Below are 21,485 nucleotides of genomic sequence, written 5' to 3' on the forward strand. Positions count from 1 at the left end.
GCAGTTATTTTCTTATACTACATTTCCTTGATCATCGTCTGCTTGAATCTGTCATTCTCACACATCACCCTTCCATATCTATAAGAAAATAACTGCAGATGCTGGTACAAATTGAAGGTATTTATTCACAAAATGCTGGAGTAACTCAGCGGGACAGGCAGCATCTCGGGAGAGAAGGAATGGGTGACGTTTCGGGTCGAGACCCTTCCTCAGACTGGGAGAGATGGAGAGAGAGGGAAAGCAAGGGTTCCCCTTCCATATCTAATCTCTCTCTCCCCTGAGACTGAAGAAGGGTCTCAACCCGAAACGTCACCCATTCCTTCTCTCGAGATATGCTGCCTGTCCCGCTGAGTTACTCCAGCATTTTGTGTCTATCTTCGGGGAACTTGACGTCTTTTAGTTTAGTTTAGTTTAGTTTAGTTTAGTTCAATTGAATTAAACCTACAAAGTCCAATTAAGCTACAAAGCCACACGTCTTTGGGATGTGCTGGGAACCGGAGCATCTGGAGGAAACGCACGTGGTCACAAAGATAACGTGCAAACTCTACACAGAACCCGACGTCAGGATTGGAACCGGGTCCCTGGCGCTGTGAGGCAGCAGCTCTTCCAACTGTGCCACCGTGCAGTCATTTATAAGTGATAAATCTGCATGTAGTTCAAGTTAAATTTGAGTTAAATTAACTCTTCATGTCAAGGGGGTCAACAAATGGCTGTAGACTAATGAACAAAAGATGTTAACCATCATTAACTCTGGAGAGGCAGAGGGCAGTGATTTTCCCTTGACGATTTCAGAAGTCAAACCTGAAAATCAAACCTGTTGATGCTTCCGTCCCTGCTTCCACATCGACCCGAAACGTCACCCATTTCTTCTCTCCAGAGATGCTTCCTGCACCGCTGAGTTACTCCAGTTTTTTGTGTCTATCCACACTGTAAAATATGATTCAATTCAATGATACTATATTGTCACATGTACCTAGGTACGGTGAAATGCTTTGCTTTTTTAGATTTTATTTTAGATTTAGAGATACAGCGCGGAAACAGGCCCTTCGGCCCACCGAGTCCGCGCCGCCCAGCGATCCCCGCACATTAACACTATCCTACACACACTAGGGACAATTTTTACATTTACCCAGTCAATTAACCTACATACCTGTACGTCTTTGGAGTGTGGGAGGAAACCGAAGATCTCGGAGAAAACCCACGCAGGTCACGGGGAGAACGTACAAACTCCTTACAGTGCAGCACCCGTAGTCAGGATCGAACCTGAGTCTCCGGCGCTGCATTCGCTGTAAGGCAGCCACTCTACCGCTGCGCCACCGTGCCGCAAAATGGCCCATGCTTTGCATACCGCACCATGCGTTCTCCCTGTGACCACGTGGGTTTCCCCAGGTGCTCCAGTTTCCTCCCACACTCCGAAGATATGTGGGGTTTGTAGGTTAATTGGCTTCTGTAAATCGCCCCTAATTGTGTGCAGGATGCAAAACTGGGATAACATCGAACTAGTGTGCGGGTGATTGTTGGTTGGTGCTTCAAGTACTTCATAAGTTCATAAGTTCTAGGAGCAGAATTTGGCCATTTGGCCCATCAAGTCTACTCCGGCCTTCAATCATGGCTGATCTATCTTTCCCTCTCAACCCCATTCTCCCACCTTCTCCCTATGACCCCTGACACCCTTATTAATCAAGAATCTGTCAATCTCCATCTTAAATTCTCTCGGTCTGTGGGAATGAATTCCAAAAATTCACGACCCTCTGACAGAAGAAATTCTTCCTCATCCCCTTTCTAAAGGAACAACCTTTGATACTGAGGCTATGACCTCTGGTCCTCGACTTCCCCATTAGTGGAGGCATCCTCTCCACATCCACTCGATCCAGGCCTTTCACTATTCCGTAAGTTTCAATGTGGTTCCCCCCTCATCCTTCTAAACTCCAGCGAGTAAAGGCCCGGTGCTGTCAAATGCTCATCATTTGTTAACCCAATGATTCCTGGGATCATTTTTGTAAACCTCTGCTACACACCCTCTCCAACGGCAGCACATCCTTCCTTATATATTTGGTGCCCAAATCTGCTCATTATACCTCAAATGTGGTCTGACCAGTGCCTTACAAATCCTCAGCATTACATCCTTATTTTTATATTCGTGGATTGCTAAGGCCACAAAGCAAGTGCGGGTAAATGGAGATACAGGGAACAGTGGTTGCTGGAATCTTGAGTTAAGAGAATCTTTTACACGCTCTTGGCGGAAAATGTGCCCCCTTCTGTCAATATCCACTAAAGATCCCCCCCCCCCCCCCCCCCCCCCGGCCCCATCCTCTCGACCACCTTCCCAACTTTTCCCAACTTCCCGGTTCCCGTTGACAGCCTCATTTCCCCTTCTGGGAATGCCGGCCCTTCATTCCCAGCGTGACGTCCCGTTCAAAGCGGGCGTGCTGCGGGTTGCGAGGAGACGTGGACGGGAGACGGAGCTTTGTGTCACCAGCCGCAGCGTGAGAGCAGCGCTATAGCGAGCGATTGGATTTGATGCCATGGAGGGGATTACTCGCACATCAACCTTTTCCGCTGAAGAGCACCCCCTGCTGTGAGAACATTTTAATTCCTATTTCTGTCGCCTCTCAGCTGCACGGCCTTGCTGAATAAGACTGTATAATTAATGTGGGACCATTGTCAGTTTTATGCCGTCGAGTCATGTCTCTCAAGAATTTGAAGGCACGGGCCTCATTTGCTGTTCGGGACCTCGGTAATTTTTTTTTACCCATTATCTTTGACCTGGTTTATACCCTAGATCGCCTGGGACCCAAGGGCCAGTGCCTTCCCTCGATCCCCTGAGTATTTTAATAATTGTTCAGAACGTGGCATCTCTCAAAACACAGGCCCTGCTTCAGAGAATCTGCATGCTTTATTTCACTTTGAAGCCTGAATAACACAGAGCAGAATTAGAGGGAGGCCCAAAAGTTTATGGATTCACAAGGAGCAGGTGAGCAGTTCATCCCTTGCCTCTGCTTGATGCTCCAACAATCCTGTACGAAATCATCAGGGGAATAGACAGGGTGAACGCACAGAGTGTTTTACGCAGAGTAGGGGAATCGAGAACCAGTTGACATTGGTTTAGGGTGAGAGGGGCAAGATTTAATAGGAGCCTGAGGGGCAACTTTTTCACTCAGAGGGTGGTGGGTGTATGAGGACGTGTAGCATAGGTTTACTAGGTTAATTCCCGGAATGGCGGGACTATCATATGTTGAAAGACTGGAGTGACTAGGCTTGTATACACTGGAATTTAGAAGGATGAGAGGAGATCTTATCGAAACGTATAAGATTATTAAGGGGTTAGACACGTTAGCGGCAGGAAACATGTTCCCAATGTTGGGGTAGTCCAGAACAAGGGGCCACAGTTTAAGAATAAGGGGTAGGCCATTTAGAACTGAGATGAGGAAAAACTTTTTCAGTCAGAGAGTTGTGAATCTGTGGAATTCTCTGCCTCAGAAGCCAGTGGAGGCCAATTCTCTGAATGCATTTAAGAGAGAGCTAGATAGAGCTCTTAAGGATAGCGGAGTCAGGGGGTATGGGGAGAAGGCAGGAACGGGGTACTGATTGAGAATGATCAGCCATGATCACATTGAATGGCGGTGCTGGCTCGAAGGGCCGAATGGCCTCCTCCTGCACCTATTGTCTATTGTCTATTGTCTAAATTGCTCCTAGTGGGTAGGGAGTGGATGCAAAAAGTGGGATAGCATAGAACTAGTGTGAGTGGGCGATCGATGGTTGGCCTGGACTCGGTGGGCCGAAGAGCCTGTTTCCATCCTGTATTTTTAAATCAATCAATCTATAACTTGCCCATGCCTCCCACCGTTCCAATAAATATCTTATGCACCTGCCCCAAGGTCTTCTTAACAAATTTTCCAAGAGCGGATTTTGGTGTCCAAGTGTAAGCTTGATCGAAGAAGCAATCTTGTGCAAATGAAGGCTCACATTTGGTGCAGAGAGAGTACAATTAGGCTTGATGGCTTCAACTATCCAGATCAGAACGCTTTTACCAGAATCACTGTGAGTGCATTCCACAGCTTCTGTGCAATCCGTCAACAATGTTCGAAAGAAGAAGGATCGTGTCCCATAAAATCAGAGAGATCCAAGATCATTTTTCAGAAATATGTCATGATGAAATCAATTCAATTTTTGTCAGTGACCCAGAATTATGGCAAAATAATTGTTTCAGACACATTTTAAAATCCAGCCCCAAAATCAATGAAATAATAAAATTCTGTTTCAAGTGACTTTGCAAATCATGCAATTTCAATGTAATGCATTGCAGATGTACACCAGTGAGAGTGGGTATCCTTGTACAGTAATTGAAATCATATGTCTTCATGAAATCGTGCAGCAATTCAGTTCAGGATGACTGCAGTCTCATAAAGAAAGGACTTGCATTTCAATTTGCACCTTTCATCTTTAGTTTAGTTTAGAGATACAGCGCGGAAAAAGGCCCTTCGGTCCACCGAGTCCGCGCCGACCAGCGATCCCCGCACACTAACACTATCCTACGCACACTAGAGACACTTTACAATCGTACCAAGCCAATTAGCCTACAAACCGGTACGTCTTTGGGGTGTGGGAGGAAACCGGAGGACCCGGAGAAAACCCACGCAGGTCACGGGGAGAACGTACAAACTCCAAAACTGAGCACAGTACTCCAAAAGCGCCTCACCAACGTCTTGTATAACTGTAACAGGGAGGACCTCATTGAAACTTACCGAATAGTGAAAGGCCTGGATAGAGTGGATATGGAGAAGATGTTTCCACTAGTGGGAGAGTCTAGGACCAGAGGACGTAGCCTCAGAATAAAGGGACGTACCTTTACAAAGGAGATGAGAAGGGATTTCTTTAGTCAGATTGTGGTCAATCTGTAGAATTCATTGTCACAGAAGGCTGTGGAGACCAAGTCGGTGGATATATTTAAGATTGACAGATTCTTGAATCGTACAGGTGTCAAGGGATATGGGGAGAAGGCAGGAGAATGGGGTTGAGAAGGAAATATAAATCAGCCACGAATGAATGAGCCGAATGGCCGAATTCTGCTCCTATAACATATACTTATGAACATAAAGTCCCAACTTCTATACTCCAGCATTTTATGTTCTGGCAGCCAATCAGTCTAGCTGAGTGTTAACTCCCTTCCAGTTAAGAGACATTTAGATAGGCACATGAACAGGCTGGGAATTGAGGGATTCAGACCATGTTTAGGCAGATGTTCCATTTGGGTTAGTCAGCACAGACATTGTGGGCAGAAGGGCCTGTTCCTGCACTGCACAGTTCCGTGTTCTATGTCTGAACTGGCCAAAGTCTAGAAGCAAAAAGGGATGGTATTGGTATTGGTTTATTATTAGTAGTATTATTATTATTATCACGTGTACCGAGGTCCAGTGAGAAACATTGCTCTGCATGCTATCTCGTCAAATCTGTGGAATTCTCTGCCTCAGAAGGCAGTGGAGGCCAATTCTCTGAATGCATTCAAGAGAGAGCTAGCGGAGGATAGCGGAGTCGGGGGGTATGGGGAGAAGGCAGGAACGGGGTACTGATTGAGAATGATCAGCCATGATCACATTGAATGGCGGTGCTGGCTCGAAGGGCCAAATGGCCTGCTCCTGCACCTATTGTCTATTGTCTATTGTCTATTCAAACCATGCACAAGCACAATTGGTATTGCAATGGGGAAATTACATAGAGTGCAGAACAGTGAGCTGCACAGTGGTGCAGCAGTAGAGTTGCTGCCTTACAGGGGCAGAGACCCAGGTTCAATCCTGACTAAGGGTGCTGTCTGAACGGAGTTTGTACATTCTCTCTGTGACCTCGTGGGTTTCCCCGAGGTGTTCCGGTTTCCTACCACATTCCAAAGACGTACAGGTTTGTAGGTTAATTAGCTTCAGTAAAAGTTGTAAGTTGTCACAAGTGTACAGTGTATGGGGTGATCGCTGGTCAGCGTGGTCTTGGTGGGCCGAAGGGCATGTTTCCGTGCTGTAACCTCTAAAGCCTCTAAAGTTTGAAAGTTTATACTAATCCTACAGTAATCAAATCCATGTTTCTCTCCATATTGTCATCAATTTTTCCCCAGAGTGCACCACTTCCTACATACTGGGGGCAATTTAGAGCAGCCAATTAACCCACAAACCCGCACATCTTTGGAATGTGGAGGCGGGCGGGCGGGTGGGGGGGGGGGGGGGGTGGTGGAAACCCGAGAACCCGGAGAAAACCTGCACGTTCGCTGGGAGAATGTGCAAACTCCATGCAGACAGCATCCGAGGTCGGGAATGATCCTGGGTCTCTGGCGCTGTAAGGCAGCGGCTCTGCCTACTGCGACACTGCGGCCCCAATAGGTTTGCGTGATGGTTTCAACTTTCAGTTGTCCGCTCTTCCTCAACTCTTGCAACCCTTAACTAGACATATCCAAGTTTCTCAGCTGCAATTCAACCAGATACGTCAACAGCAGCATTAGTTCTAAACGTTAATTGTAACATTGAAGACACTTACATGAATATACGTTTCCTTTGTCGGTCGAGGCCGCTGGTAAATTGGAACAGTATAGATAAGTGTTTGACAGTTGATATGGATGTGTTGGACTATAAGACCTGTTTCTGTGCTATCTGATCCTAAGATATCATGATCTATGACTCTAACATCTCTGAGCTTAACTCTCAGACCAACTGACAAGGCCCAGGAGGAGATGATAGGTTTCCCAAAACCATGATTGGAAGTTCAGGAAGAAATGGGCTAGTTACAATATTCCCACAAATAGATGAGCTTTTTCCATTTTCTCCCCATCATGGTTCATACCATTCCCCAATGATTCCAAAGGATGAGGTCTACCTCAACTGGCTGATTGGTTGCATCTGTACTACAAAACTATTTGGTTCCAACCCAGAGATCCAAAAGCTGAACTTAATTCCCAGTTGCACTTCACATCCGAGGGAAAATAAACAGGAATCCCGCATCCTATCCATTCCTAAGCCTATGGTATTTCCCCTACACCGACGTGTCTTTCATTGCTGTTTATATAGACCCAAGAGTCAAAAGTGTTTTCTTGTCATTTGTCCCAAACAGAAAAAGGAAATTCTTAATTGCAGCAGCACAACGGAATACGTATGTAAGCAGAATATATATTCAGAATATATATATATTCTTCGCTGCCTTGTATTCCCATTCTGAAGATCTCATCCTGAATCTCACAGGGTTATTCATTTTATTGGCAGTGTGGATCTCTTAGAGAAATAAGAAAATCTACTCAATTGCAGAAATACTTTGGTTATTGTCAGAACTGCAGAGGGTTGTGGACGTAGACCAGACCGTCACGCAAACCAACCTCACGTCCATTTACTCCATCTACACGTTGCGCTGCCACGACAAGGTCACCAGCAGAATCAAGGACCAGTCTCCCTCCCCCCCGGTCCCTCCTTCCCTCCCTCTTCTCCCCTCTCCCATCAGGCAAGAGGTGGCGAAGTGTGAAAACTACACACCTGCTTTTTCCAGATTCAGGGACAGTTTCTTCCCAACTGTTATTGGGCAACTGAACTGTCCTCTCACCAGCTTAAGAGTGGTCCTGACCTTCCATCTACTTTATTGGAGACCTTTGAACCATCTTTAATTGGACTTTATTGGACTTTATCTTGCACTAAACGTTATACCCTTTATCCTGCATCTGTACACTTTGGACAGATCGATCGTAATCAAGTATAGTCTTTTCGCTGACTGGATAGCACGCAACAAAAAGCTTTTCACTGTACCTCGGTACACGTGACAATAACAATAAACAAAACTAAACTAAATTGTCCACAAGTGGCAAAAAGAGGTTGACTGTTTCTCAGTCAAGGGTTAGACATTTCTTGGCGGTGTGGATTTGAGAAGGAAGTCTCCAATCTGCTCAATTTCAGACATACTTTTGGTTATTTTCAATATGAGGCATTGGAACTGAATGAGATCAATTATTAATACCACATGTAAATTCAAGTTATGTTGGAGTCACCAACCAAACGAAATCATTTGGGAACAAGACCATAATTATAACATTAAAAAGAGAAGAGTTTATTCCTTTACAAGAATAAATCCTGATAAATATATTTGTATAGGGCTCGCATTATATGTTGTAAACAAATTAAATAGTTTAAATGGTCTTATGAAAGCAAAGGTTTCCAGTTATGATATCATTCAGAATGTGGCTGCAAGCTTTAATTCCCCCTCTCCCTGTTGTTATTTTACATAATATATTGCATCCTGCAGAAACCAAAGAGCCACGGTGGCGCAGCGGTAGAGTTGCTGCTTTACAGCGAATGCAGCGCCGGAGACTCAGGTTCGATCCTGACTACGGGTGCTGCACTGTAAGGAGTTTGTACGTTCTCCCCGTGACCTGCGTGGGTTTTCTCCGAGATCTTCGGTTTCCTCCCACACTCCAAAGACGTACAGGTATGTAGGTTAATTGGCTGGGTAAATGTAAAAATTGTCCCTAGTGGGTGTAGGATAGTGTTAATGTGCAGGGATCGCTGGGTGGCACGGACTTGGAGGCCTGTTTCCGCGCTGTATATATATGATATGATATGATAAGGGCTAACATTAGCACAATTGTGGCTATTTTTGTACATTTCGATAGGAACGTCTGGAAGAAGCAGTTTAGTTTAGGTTAGTTTAGAGATACTGCGTGGAAACAGGCCCTTCGGCCCACCGAGCCCATGCTGACCAACAATCACCTTGTACGCTGGTTCTGTCCTACACTCTAGGGACAATTTGCAGGAGCCAATTGACCTACAAATCCGCACGTCTTTGGAATGTGGGAGGAAACTGGAACACACGGAGAAAGTCCACGGGGTCATGGGGAGAACGTACTAACACCGAGCAGACTGCGCCCGTGGTCACGATCGAACCCAGGGCTCTGGCTCTGTAAGGCAGCAACTCTACCGCTGCATTCTTGCTGGGTTTTTTTTGCAACAATTCAGAAACACAGACTCGGCTCCAAAGCTGGAAATGCAAAGAGTCCTCTATGGCCACAATAAATTAACACCAAATCAAACTGCAGATGCTGAAAATCTGAAATAAATTTAGAATGTGCTGGGAACACTCAGCAAGCTTGGCAGCATCTATGGAAAGAGACTCAGGACTGAGATTCTTCCTAGCAACTCATCGTTTTACCCCTCGTATCTCTCCCACATTCCAGCTCTTCAACTGCTTGATCTTGGTGCACTCCATCATTTTGGGCCTTTTGAATATCTCCTGCGTTACGTTAGACTTTAGGCATTAGAGATACAGTGCGGAAACAGGCTCTTCGGCCCACCGAATCCGTGCCGACCAGCGATCACCCTGCACACCAGCACTATCCCACACACTGGGGACAATTTACAATTTTTACCAAAGCCAATTTATCCACAAACCTGTACTGTCTTTTGGAGTGTGGGAGGAAACCGGAGCTCCCGTGGGAAAACCCACACGGTCACGAGGAGAATGTACAAACTCCGTACAGACAGCAGCCGTAGTCAGGATCAAACCCGGGTCCCTGGCGCTGTGAGGCAGCAACTCTAACGCTGCACCACCGTGCCATCCTTCTTCAATGTGGAAACAAACAATATGGTCACAAAAATATGGGAATGCAAGTTGTTGTTGAGAAGTTCAGCAAACCATAACTCTTGTGTGAGGGGAGGGGAAAGCATACCGATTTAATAGGAAGCAGCGATCATCATTTTGATGCAGACATTTAGGAGACATGTATGTTTTTCATATAAAAAATCCTAATGAAGATTTATACAATGGATAAAAGACAATTTATATCATAATTTAAAAGTGACAGTTTTAGAACATCCAACAATTTAAATTGAAAGTGGCTATTGATTTATTGACATTGCTAGGGAACATTCTAATTCACACTTTTATGTTTAGAAATACAGCATAGAAACAGGCCCTTCGGTCCATCGGGTCCATGCCGACCATCAATCACCCATACACACTAGTTATCCCACTATACACTAAAGGTAATTTACAGATTAGTTTAGTTTAGTTTAGTTTGGTCTAGTTTAGTTTAGTTTAGTTTAGTTTAGTTTAGTTTAGTTTAGTTTAGTTTAGTTTAGTTTAGTTTAGTTTAGTTTAATTTAGCGATACAGCATGGAAACAGGTCCTTCGTCCCAACAAGTCCACGCCAACCATTGATCATCCACTCGCACAAGTTATCCCAGTTTCTCATCCATTCCCTACATACTAGGGGCAATTTACAGAGGCCAACTAACCTACAAACTCGCACGTCTTTTGATCGTGGGAGGAAACCAGAGTGCCCTGGGGAAACCCATGCGGTCACAGGGAGAACATGTAAACTCCACACAGACAACACCAGTGGTCAGGATCGAACGAGGGTTTCTGGCGCTGAGAGGCAGCAGCTCTAACGGTACAATATGCCAGTTCCTCCAATGGTTGAGGCCATAGCGTGCTGTGGGAAAGAAAATAAATGACCCCACATATTGCACTTTCGTTTTGGTGATAGAAAAAGTCATGGCAATTTTAGCTGCTCTCTAATAACAGTCATCGTGCAACAGGAAGAGGAATAGGAACAGGAAGAGTTCTAATAAAATCAGCCACCGAATAACAACTTGTGTCTGGGTGACAAGAAGCAACAGGAAGCCAGGCAGATATTAGTTCAGATAGGCACGACATGCTGGAGTCACTCAGCAGGCCAGGCAGCATCTCTAGAGAAAAAGGAATAGTTGACGTTTCGTGTCCCGACCCACAACATCACCTATTTCTTTTCTCCAGAGATGCTGCCTGACCATCTGAGTTACTCCAGAATTTAGTGTCTATCTTTGGTGTAAGCCAGCATCTGCAGTCCCTTCTTACATAGAGATTAGTCTGGGGTCACCAGAATCAAAACAATCAGTGCCTTTGGAGTAAAGCATCAAGTCCAATTCTTCTTTTTATTTTCTTGGAATAAATGGCATGTTCTCGAGAGCATGGAAAAACACAGCCCAGCGAAGACCATCTTTTAGGTCTCAATTGTTTGTAACTCCCAATATTGCCCCCTCCCTCAAGTATCCAGCTGCCACTCTGTTTTTGATCCATTGCTGTCTGGCTCCCTGGGGAAGATGTTCCTCATATACGCCAACATCTCATAAACTATTTAAATATAAAGCATCTAAGCTGTCTCTCCACTCAAGGTTAGAGGAGAACAGTGGTTAAATTAGTGGGCGGCAGAGTGGCGCAGCGGTAGAGTTGCTGCCTTACAGCGCCAAAGACCCAGGTTCGATTCTGACTATGGGTGCTGTCAGAATGAAGTTTGTACACTCTCCCCATAACTGTATGGGGTTCCTCTGGGTGCTCCGGTTTACTCCCATATTCCAAAGACGTACAGGTTTGTTGTTGAAGATTGTCAATTGTCCCTAGTGTGTTGGATAATGTTAGTGTATGGGGTGATCTCTGGTCAGCACGGACTCAGTGGGCCGAAGGGCCTGGTTTCCGCACGGTATCTCTAAATGAAACTAAAATACTGAATGGTTAATTTGAGGCTTGGACTATTGACTTGGAGACGATGTACAGGATGGTCTCGCCATTGGGCACACTGGAGGCACACATGAACCTCTGCCTCACCTTTTTTTAGTTTAGTTTAGAGATACAGCGTGGAAACAGGCCCTTCAGCCCACCCGGTCCGCGCTGACCAGCGATCCCCGCACATTAACACCATCCTACACCCACTAGGGACAATTTTAATATTTACCAAGCCAATTAACCTACAAACTCGTACGTCTTTGGAGTGTGGGAGGAAACCCACGCAGGTCACGGGGAGAACGTACAAACTCCATAAAGACAGCGCCCGTGGTCGGGATCGAACCCCGACCGAACAGCTGGATTTGCTGTAAAGCAGCAACTCTACCGCTGCGCCACCATAACCACCCTGGAAGGATTGCTGGGGTCCCTGGATGGAGGTGAGGGAGGAGGTATAGAGACAAGGTATAATGCACCCATCCTAAAGATAGGGGGCTGTTGATTGAGTTTCGTTATCACAGTGCAAGAAACCAAAGATGGAGAAGAAGGTATTGCTTGGAGAATGAGAGTGACAGGAAGCTGGAAGAGCAGGTCTAAAGGGTTGAATGAATGGTGGTCTGTTAAATGGTAATTTAATCTACATGACACCATAAAGGGGGCCACATCATGAGTCTGGTCAAAAGAATATATCTTTTAATTTCACTGACTGATCGATTGATTGGAAGGCATATTGTGGAAATATGCCCTTCAACCTATGAAATCCACACTGACCGTCTATCACCTGTTCACCACTTTCACACCCACCTTATAGCTTTGCCCTATAGTTTAGTTTAATTAGAGATACAGCATGGGAAAGAGCACGGTGGCGCAGTGGTAGAGTTGCTGCCTTACAGCGAATGCAGCGCCGGAGACTCAGGTTCGATCCTGACTATGGGCGCCGTCTGCACGGAGTTTGTACGTTCTCCCCGTGACCTGGGTGGGGTTTCTCCGAGATCTTCGGTTTCCTCACACACTCCAAAGATGTACAGGTATGTAGGTTAATTGGCTGGGTAAATGTAAAAATTGTCCCTGGTGTGTGTGGGATAGTGTTGGTGTGCGGGGATCGCTGGGCGGCACGGACTCGGTGGGCCGAAGGGCCTGTTTCCGCGCTGTATCTCTACATCTAAAATCTAAAAACCTTCAGCCTCCAAGTCCGCGCCGACCAAAGATCACCTGTTCACTAGTGTTATGTTATCCTAGTTTCACATCATACACACACTAAGGGCAATAAGCAGTGGTCAATTAACCTAGAGACCTGCATATCTTTGCAAAGTGGGGGGGAAACCAGAGCATCCAGAGGAAAACCCATTCGGTCACTGTGAAAAACGTGCAAACGCCACACAGACAGCACCCAAGTTCAGGATCATACCCTGGTCTCTGACACTGGGAGGCAGCAGCCTCACCAGCTGTGCCAATGTACTGTCCTGTGGGACTATGCCGTCCTTATTAATTTTAAGGGTCTTGCAGTTGTTATCGTTTCCAACTATTGTTCCAATTCCAATTTTGAAATTACGCTTTCCTCAATGTATCTTTTTACTGCCTTTTCTTCATCGAATTCCAGATCGCAACTTGCTGCAGCATAATAAATCCCCTCGACTCCTGTTTCTCATGCCAATTATTTTAAATCCATTTCCTTTGGTTACTGACCTTTCTTCCAGTTTCTCCCTCATTACTCTATCAAAATCCCTGTGAGATTTATTTAGGTGACGTTTCGGAATATGTCCAGTGGTGTCCAAGATAGTTGAAACTATAACTTTCTGCATCGTACTTTGAGAAATAATTGCTGGTGCAAATGCGCCAAAGGTGGACCATTTGTATCTTTTACATTAAAGTGTTTTATTGGTGTAATGAATCTCTCATCATGTTTATTGGGTTGGCCAATTTTTTCATCTGCTTTTGAGATGATACATCTGTTCACCTCTAAAATATTTTTATCTGAATGCAGTGCATGATATAGAGTGTACAACGTGTTGGTTTATGTTTCGGTTTATTATTGTCATGTTTAGTTTAGTGATACAGTGCGGAAACAGGCCCTTCGGCCCACTGAGTCTGTGCTGTGCTGACTAGCGATCCCCGTACACCAGCACTATCCTCCACACTAGGGAATATTTACAATTTTACCAAAGTCAATTAATTTTAAAACCCGCACGTCTTTGGAGTGTGGGAGGAAACCGGAGCATCCGGAGAAAACCCACGCGGTCACAGGGAGAACATATAAATTCCGTACAGCCAGCACCGGTAGTCAGGATTGAATCCGAGTCTCTGTCACTGGAAAGGTAACATATACCGAAATAGAGTGAAAATCTTAATTTTGCTTGCTATTCAAACTATACATGAGTACAACAGGTAGTGCAAAAAGAGAAAATATACAGAGTGCAGAATATAATAGAGAAAGTGCGGATAAAAGGGTGGTGAATCTGTGGAATTTATTGCCATAGACGGCTGTGCAAGCCAGGCCATTGGGTATTTTGAAAGCGAAGATTGGTAGGTTCTTGAATGGTAAGGGTGTCAGAGGTTACTGGGCAAAGGCAGGAGAATGGGATTGAGAGGGAAAGATAGAATTGAATGACTCGATGGGCCGAATGGTGTAATTCTGCTCCAATGCCTACAAACCTAAAACGTATAAAATAAAAGGTGCAAGGACTATAACAAGGTAGATTGGAAGATCGGTAATTCATCCCTAGCATATGAGAGGTCCATTCAAAAAGTCTGATAACAGAGGGGAGAATCTGTTTCTGAATCTGGCTTGCTTTCAAGTTTTTATATCTTCTCCCTATTTAGGAGAGGAAGAGAAGAGAGAATGATTGAGCTGTGTAGAAAAAAAACTGCAGATGCTGGTTAAAATTGAAGGTAGACACACAATGCTGGAGTAACTCAGCGGGTCATGCAGCATGTCTGGGGAGAAGGAATGGGTGACGTTTCGGGTCGAGACCTATCATCGGTTTAAACCAGCACCTGCAGTTCCTTCCTACACATGGAATGTAGAGAAAGCAGATTGGGGAAAGACTAGCTTGCATGGTGGAGTTTTGAAAAATGACCATTCAATGTAAAGCATTCTCTCTAGTCTCCCCTAAAATGTCTTCAATTAACACTGGCATAACTTTCTCTTCATTGCTCCCTCAGCAATGCTTGCCCCTCAGTGAATCTTCACTATTTACCTCAACTTCCCCCTAAGCAGGGTCGAGTTCAATCAACATGATTTCTCCCGTATTCCCTCGTGGATTTATTAGTGGCTATCTTATATTTATGCCCCCAAGTTTACTCTTAATTGCTTTGTTTGCCAGTCACACGTCAAAATACAGCGACATTCTGACAGAATCCTCGGACTTGGGGACAATTACTGGTGAGAAGACTCGAAAACTCAAGGCCTCCTGAGTCCTCAATCACATCACCATCCACCAACACATTCAACCCCAATTCAGCTTTTTCCTGCAGCAAATGTGACCTTTTGGAGGAGCAAATGATTTATCAACATGTTTTGTTTTTCATTCACCATTACTTCAGTTCGGTCCGACTGTCTAATGGTTGAAAGGATTCATTGCAAATGGCCTAATGCCCTGGAATAATTATTGGTGAATCTCTCATTAATATCCTTGAATCATCACTATGACTGACATCATATGCGCTGATTAATAATTTGCAGGAGTCCTTGGCTCTTTACTGCAAGGATTGATTTTACTATTCACGGCATGTGGGTACTCTGATCAAAACCAGCAATGAAAGACGGAACTTGTGGGAAATGTCAGAAAATCCATATTGAAATGCAAACACTGATGACCTAAAGACCATAATAAGACACAGGAGCAGAATTAGGCCATTCGGCCCATTGAGTCTATCCCACCATTCAATCATGGGGTTGAGAGGGAAAGATAGGTCTGCCCTGATTGAATGGCGGAGTAGAGTTGATGGGACGAATGGCCTAATTCTGCTCCATGAACTTATGAACTTATTCAACCCTAACCCTAAATCTAAGCTATGGGTAGCTATTCACTGGCTGGCTTTTTTTTGGTGGCTCTAAATTGTGATTGTTATGATCAATCAATGTAATTGTGTGCACTCTGCATTACAGATCGCCATGGCAATGGGAATACAACTGTGGCAGCTGACCAAGAAGGAGGCGGATGCGACTTACTCGGTTAAAGAGGATGTAAAGGTGACGCAAATGAAGGACTGCGGTTAAACCCTGACAAGGCCGACTATGTGTGGGCCAAAGAAGGACTCTGGCAGCACATGCAACAGGTAGAGTCATACGTTTCCCTTATTTATTTTCTGTTCTCAATACTTGTAGGCTGGTTGAGATGGCAGCTTGCTTGCCCTTCGAGTCGGAATGATCGAATGGCTCTCCAGAAACATGTGTACAAAGGCATTGTCTATTACCTCAGTGCGATCTTGTGGAGGTGCTGCACTGTCGAAAGGTGGTGCAGCGGTAGAGTTGCCTCCTGACAGCAGCAGAGACATGGGTTCGATTCTGACAAAGGGTGCTGTCTGTACGGAGTTTGTATGTTCTCCTTGTGACCGCGTGGATTTTTCCTGAGTGCTCTGGTTTCCTCCCACACTCCAAAGACGTGCAGGTGTGTGGGTGAATTGGCTTTTGTAAATTATCGCTCATGTGTCGTGTGTGGGGATCACTGGTTGGCATGGACGCTGCCTCAACTACCTCCTCCGGCAGCTCCATATACCTACCACCCTTTGAGTAAAAAAATTGCCCCTCCGGTTCCTATTAAATCTTTTCCCACTCACCTTAAATCTATGTCCTCTGGTTCTCGATTCCCCTACTCTGTGTTAATGATTCAGTGCATTTACCCGATCTATTCCTCTCACGGTCTTATCCACCTCTATAAGATTTCCCCTCATCCTCCTGCACTCCAAGGAGTAAAGTCTTAGCCTGCTCAACCTCTCCCTGCAGCTAAGGCCCTCGAGTCTTGGCATCATCCTCGTAAATCTTCTCTGCACCCTTTCCAGCTTGACATCTTTCCTATAACAAGGTGACCAAATCTGAACACCATACTCTAAATGTGGCCTCACCAACGTCAATGAGTGGAGCTTACTGACACAAAGAAAATGAATGGAATCAAGTTCTGTTAACCTTTTTTACATCAAGGAGATACCAGACCTGACTGACAGTGGAAGTACTTAGACCTTGTCAGTCGAGCTGACAAGACTGTTAACTTTACATGCATGCATTTATCTAAAAAGATAGTCATGTTGCATTTTATGCGAGATTGCTTTGTGGACTTTGATTGCTGCTTTTGCTACATTAAAACAATGAGTCCTCGTAAAAAAAACACTTAATTGGTCACAAAACTGCATTGGGGCCTTCTGCAAGGAATTGAATGTCAAAATAACTCACATTCCACAAACTGCTGTGGGTCAGGCAGCATCTCTGGAGAGACGGAATGGGTGACGTTTCGGGTCGAGACCCTTCTTCAGACTGATGTCAGGGGAGGGGTCGGGACAAAGATAGGATGTAGTAGGAGACAGGAAGACTAGTGGGAGAACTGGGACGGGGAGGGGAAAGAGAGGGACAGAGGAACTATCTGAAGTTAGTTTCTTCATACAATTGGTCTACTGGAAGCAATGCAGAGAGATTGCCACAGGACCATTTTCAATGCAGATAATGAGTGCAGGGGTGAAGGTGATGTTTCTTCAGGGTCCCATTGACTGACCCAGAGGGGCAGTCAAAACATCCACGTAAATAATGACAGCAAATGTAACGATGCATCCCATTTCTTCTTCTTGCGTTTGAGGCAACAGAAGTTATGAAGCTGCTTCTGCTTCTGCTGTCTCTGTTTGTTGTCGTTCGCCTGACTGAGGTCAGTTGACAGGGCTCACCAAGGGGAGGTCGACAACGTGAGCCCCGCATCCCATTTGATGACATGGGACAGTGTTCAAGGAGGAAGTATTGGGTCTGTCGTAAATGGGAATCTTTGCAAAAAAAAGGCACCATTTATTCTTGCTGTAATGTGTCCTTTCCATTCTTTTTTTAATTTATTTGACAATATTGCCGTTGCGATATTTTCTGACAGACACCAGTTATTTAAAGTGATTCACAGGGTGTGGGTGCAAAGCATGACAGCCATTTATTGTCCATCCCTAATTGTTCGCCCCCTGAAGGAGGAGGCAAGCTGCCTTCTTAAATCATTGCATTCCCAGAGGGGTGGGTACACCCACCATCAGTCAGAGGATCGAGCATATGATGAATGCATGAATATTAATGATAAAGATGCATGCAGATTTCACAATCCTAGTACTCTATGCCCCAGGATAAAAACAACAGCCCAGCATTCTTATCCACACCTCTCCATTTTGAGAGAGGCCAGAACCTCAAAACAAAGAGTGGTGTGTGTATAGAACGAGCTGCCTGAGGAGGTAGTTGAGGCAGGGACTATCGCAACATTTAAGAAGCAATTAGACAGTTACATAGACATGACAGGTTTAGAGGGATATGGGCCAAACGCAGGCAGGTGGGACTAGTGTAGATGGGACATGTTGGTCGGTGTTGGCAAGTTGGGCCGAAGGGCCTGTTTCCACACTGTATGATTCTATGACTTTAATCAGGGGAATGATATTTGGACAATTCCTCTCCAATTGCCTAAGGCGATTGAAGCTAGTAAACCACACTGGCTCACTCAAACTCACATGACAAGGTTGTAGCAGGTGATATCCTGCAGGCACTGCAGGAAAAGGACCTGTGGTGTGGTTCCCTGAGCAGTCTGCCCAGCTTGTCATCCATTCTTCTGATAAGAGTAAAAAGCATCCAATCTAAGGGCACAAAGTGCTGGAGTAACTCAATGGGTCAGGCAGCATCTCTCGAGAACATAGACAGGTGACGTATCAGGTCAGGATGCTTCTTCCTACACAAAGTGCTGGAGTTACTCGGCGGGTCAGGCAGCATCCCTGGAGAACATTGACAGGTGACGATTCAGGTTGGGACCCTTCTTCATTTTAATTTGGTTCGAAGAAGGGTTCTGACCCAAAATGTCACCAATCCATGTTTTCCAGAGATGCTGCTTGAGGGGTTACTCCAGCACTTTTGTCCTTAGTGTAAACCAGCATCCGCAGTTCCTTGTTTCTACTGTCTAACAGAAGTCGACCTTTATATAACTTGGAAGAACAAACCCGCTGCCTTTCTTAAACAATTGATTTTACCTGAAGGGAAAATATTCAAATCTAATTTCTAGAAGACGGTGATAGGACACCTAGAAAATAACACTAAGACTGGGGAGAGATGATGTGAATTGATAAGAAGAAAACCACATTTGACAAATTTAATAGTTTTTTTTGAGGTTGTAACTAAAGAATTGGAAAAAAGAAAAATCAATAAAGTGATTAGTTTTTTTAGTTTAGAGATACAACGCGGAAACAGGCTCTTCGGCCCACTGAGTCCATGGTGACTAGCGATCCCCATACACCATCCTCGGGACAATTTACAATCTTTACCGAAGTCAATTAACTTACAAACCTGTACGTCCTTGGAGTGTAGAAACATAGAAACATAGAAAATAGGTGCAGGAGTAGGCCATTCGGCCCTTCGAGCCTGCACCGCCATTCAATATGATCATGGCTGATCATCCAGCTCAGTAGCCTGTACCTGCCTTCTCTCCATACCCCCTGATCCCTTTAGAAAAAAGGGCCACATCTAACTCCCTCTTAAATATAGCCAATGAACTGGCCTCAACTACCTTCTGTGGCAGAGAATTCCACAGACTCACCACTCTCTGTGTGAAGAAATGTTTTCTCATCTCGGTCCTAAAAGACTTCCCCCTTATCCTTAAGCTGTGACCCCTGGTTCTGGACTCCCCCAACATCGGGAACAATCTTCCCGCATCTAGCCTCTCCAACCCCTTAAGAATTTTATATGTTTCTATAAGATCCCCCCTCAGTCTTCTAAATTCCAGCGAGTACAAGCCCAGTCTATCCAGTCTTTCCTCATATGTAAGTCCCGCCATCCCAGGGATCAATCTGGTGGGAGGAAACCGGAGCACCCAGAAAAACCCATGCAGGTCATGGGGAGAATGTGCAAACTCCGTACAGATAGCACCCATGGTCAGGATCGAACATGGGTCTCTGGCGCTGTAAGGCAGTAACTCTACCACTGCTCCACCATGCTGCCATGTTTTTAGATTTTCGGAATGCCTTTGGTAAGGTACCATACAAAATCAGAGCACATGGGATTGGGAGTAGCATAAGTTAGTACCGGTAAATGGACAGAAAAGTGAGGATAGAAATAAATGGGTTACTTTAGTGTTGGATGATTGTAACTAATGATCTGCTGCAAGGATTAATATTGGGCATCAGCTGTTCACAAGCCACGTTAATGATCTGGAAGAGGGGACCAAAAACGATAAAATAACCAGATATTCTGAGTGTATATTGGTGTCAGTGTAAGTTAAGAGGAGGCTGTATTGATGCTCCTGAAGGACCGAGAGGCTAAACGGGTGTTGACGTTGAAGAAGGATTATTATGTAGAAAAATGTGTTGGAAAAAAAAATACAGATACAATTCTTTTTAAAAGAGAGGGATTTCAAAAGATTTGATCCTTGCACACAAATCACTGAACGTTAATTTCCAGGCATCGCAAGCAATCAGGAATCGGTTTTAGTATCGGTTTATCAACTGTGCCGAGATGCAGTAAAAAAAAAATGTTTTTTGTGCGCTATCTAGTCGGATAGCCATATATGAGCACATCAGGTAGTGCAAAAGGAAAAAATAAACAGCGTCACGGCTTTAGAGAAAAGGCGAACAATATGGTGTTTCTCGTTGCAAGCAGCGATGTTTGAGAATAAAGACACCTCACTGGAATTATTTTGGGGCTTGAAGATACTGCATTAAGAATACTCTGTAGGGTTTCTCTCTATCTAAGGAAGGATAGTTTAGTTTAGTTTAGTTTAGTTCAGTTTAGTTTAAAGATGTAGCATGGACACGTTTCCTTCAACCCATCCAGCCCATGCCGACCATCGATCACCTGTTCACGCTGGTCGAGAGTCGAGAGTCAAGAGTGGTTAATTGTTATATGTCCCAAAACAGAACAATGATTTTTTTACTTGCAGCAGCACAACAGGTATGTGAACGTATCACTCTGTGAAACCTACAATAAACAACAAAACAAAGTTCAGTATATAAATTTAAAAAACATATAGACAATATAGAGACATCGTGGTGCAAAGTCAAAAATAATATCCCCAGGTCTATATAGTTCGGAGCATATTTGGTGGTTGTAGAGTTTCATAGCTTGATGGTTGTAGGAAAGAAGCTGCTCCTGAACCTGGACCTTACGGTTTTCAAGCTCCTATACCTTCTTCCTGGTGGCATGGGAGCGTGGCCAGGGTGGTGTGGGTCTCCGATGATGTTGCCTGCCTTTTTGAGGCAGCGACTCCTGTAGATACCTGCGATGGTGGAGAGGTCAGTCCCCGTGATGGACTAGGCAGTGTTCACACTATGTTCTAAATGATCCCACTTTCTCATCCACTCGCTGCACACTAGGAACAATTTACAGAGGCCAATTAACCTACAAACCTACATGTCTTTGAGTTGTGGAAAGAAACTGGAGCACCCGGATGAAATCCAAGCAGTCACAGGTAGAACATGCAAACTCCACACAGAACACCCGAGATCAGGATCCGATCTCAAGTGCCGCCCCATATTATTTCTTCCACTTTTTCTGTTTACCTTTAAAGTCTAACATTTTGGCCATCATGACGGGCGACACAGTGGCATAGAGGTAGTGATGCTGCCTTACAATGCCAGAGTCCCGGGTTCCATCCTGACTATTGGTGGTGTCTGCGTGGAGTTTGTACGTTCTCCCTATGACTGCCTGGATTTTCTCCGGTTTCTTTTCATACTCCAAAGACGTACAAGTTTGCAGATTAATTGGCTTCAGTAAAGATTGTAAATTGTCCCTAGTGTCGGATAGTGCTCGTGTGCGGGGTGATCGGTGGTCAGCGCAGACTCGT

General features: G+C 44.9%; 1 protein-coding gene across 1 annotated transcript in view; it reads left to right on the top strand.

Moving 5' to 3' along the window:
- The window catches only part of axin1 (axin 1), a 399,614-nt gene that overhangs the window by 52,352 nt on the left and 325,777 nt on the right, over positions 1-21,485 (top strand). The window contains exon 2 of the mRNA XM_078418159.1: positions 15,602-15,771. The gene's annotated coding sequence lies outside the window, so the exon portion shown is untranslated. The remainder of the gene's footprint in view (positions 1-15,601; positions 15,772-21,485) is intronic.

This window comes from Rhinoraja longicauda, chromosome 21 (genome assembly GCF_053455715.1).
Source record: "Rhinoraja longicauda isolate Sanriku21f chromosome 21, sRhiLon1.1, whole genome shotgun sequence".
Taxonomy (NCBI): Eukaryota; Metazoa; Chordata; class Chondrichthyes; order Rajiformes; family Arhynchobatidae; genus Rhinoraja; species Rhinoraja longicauda.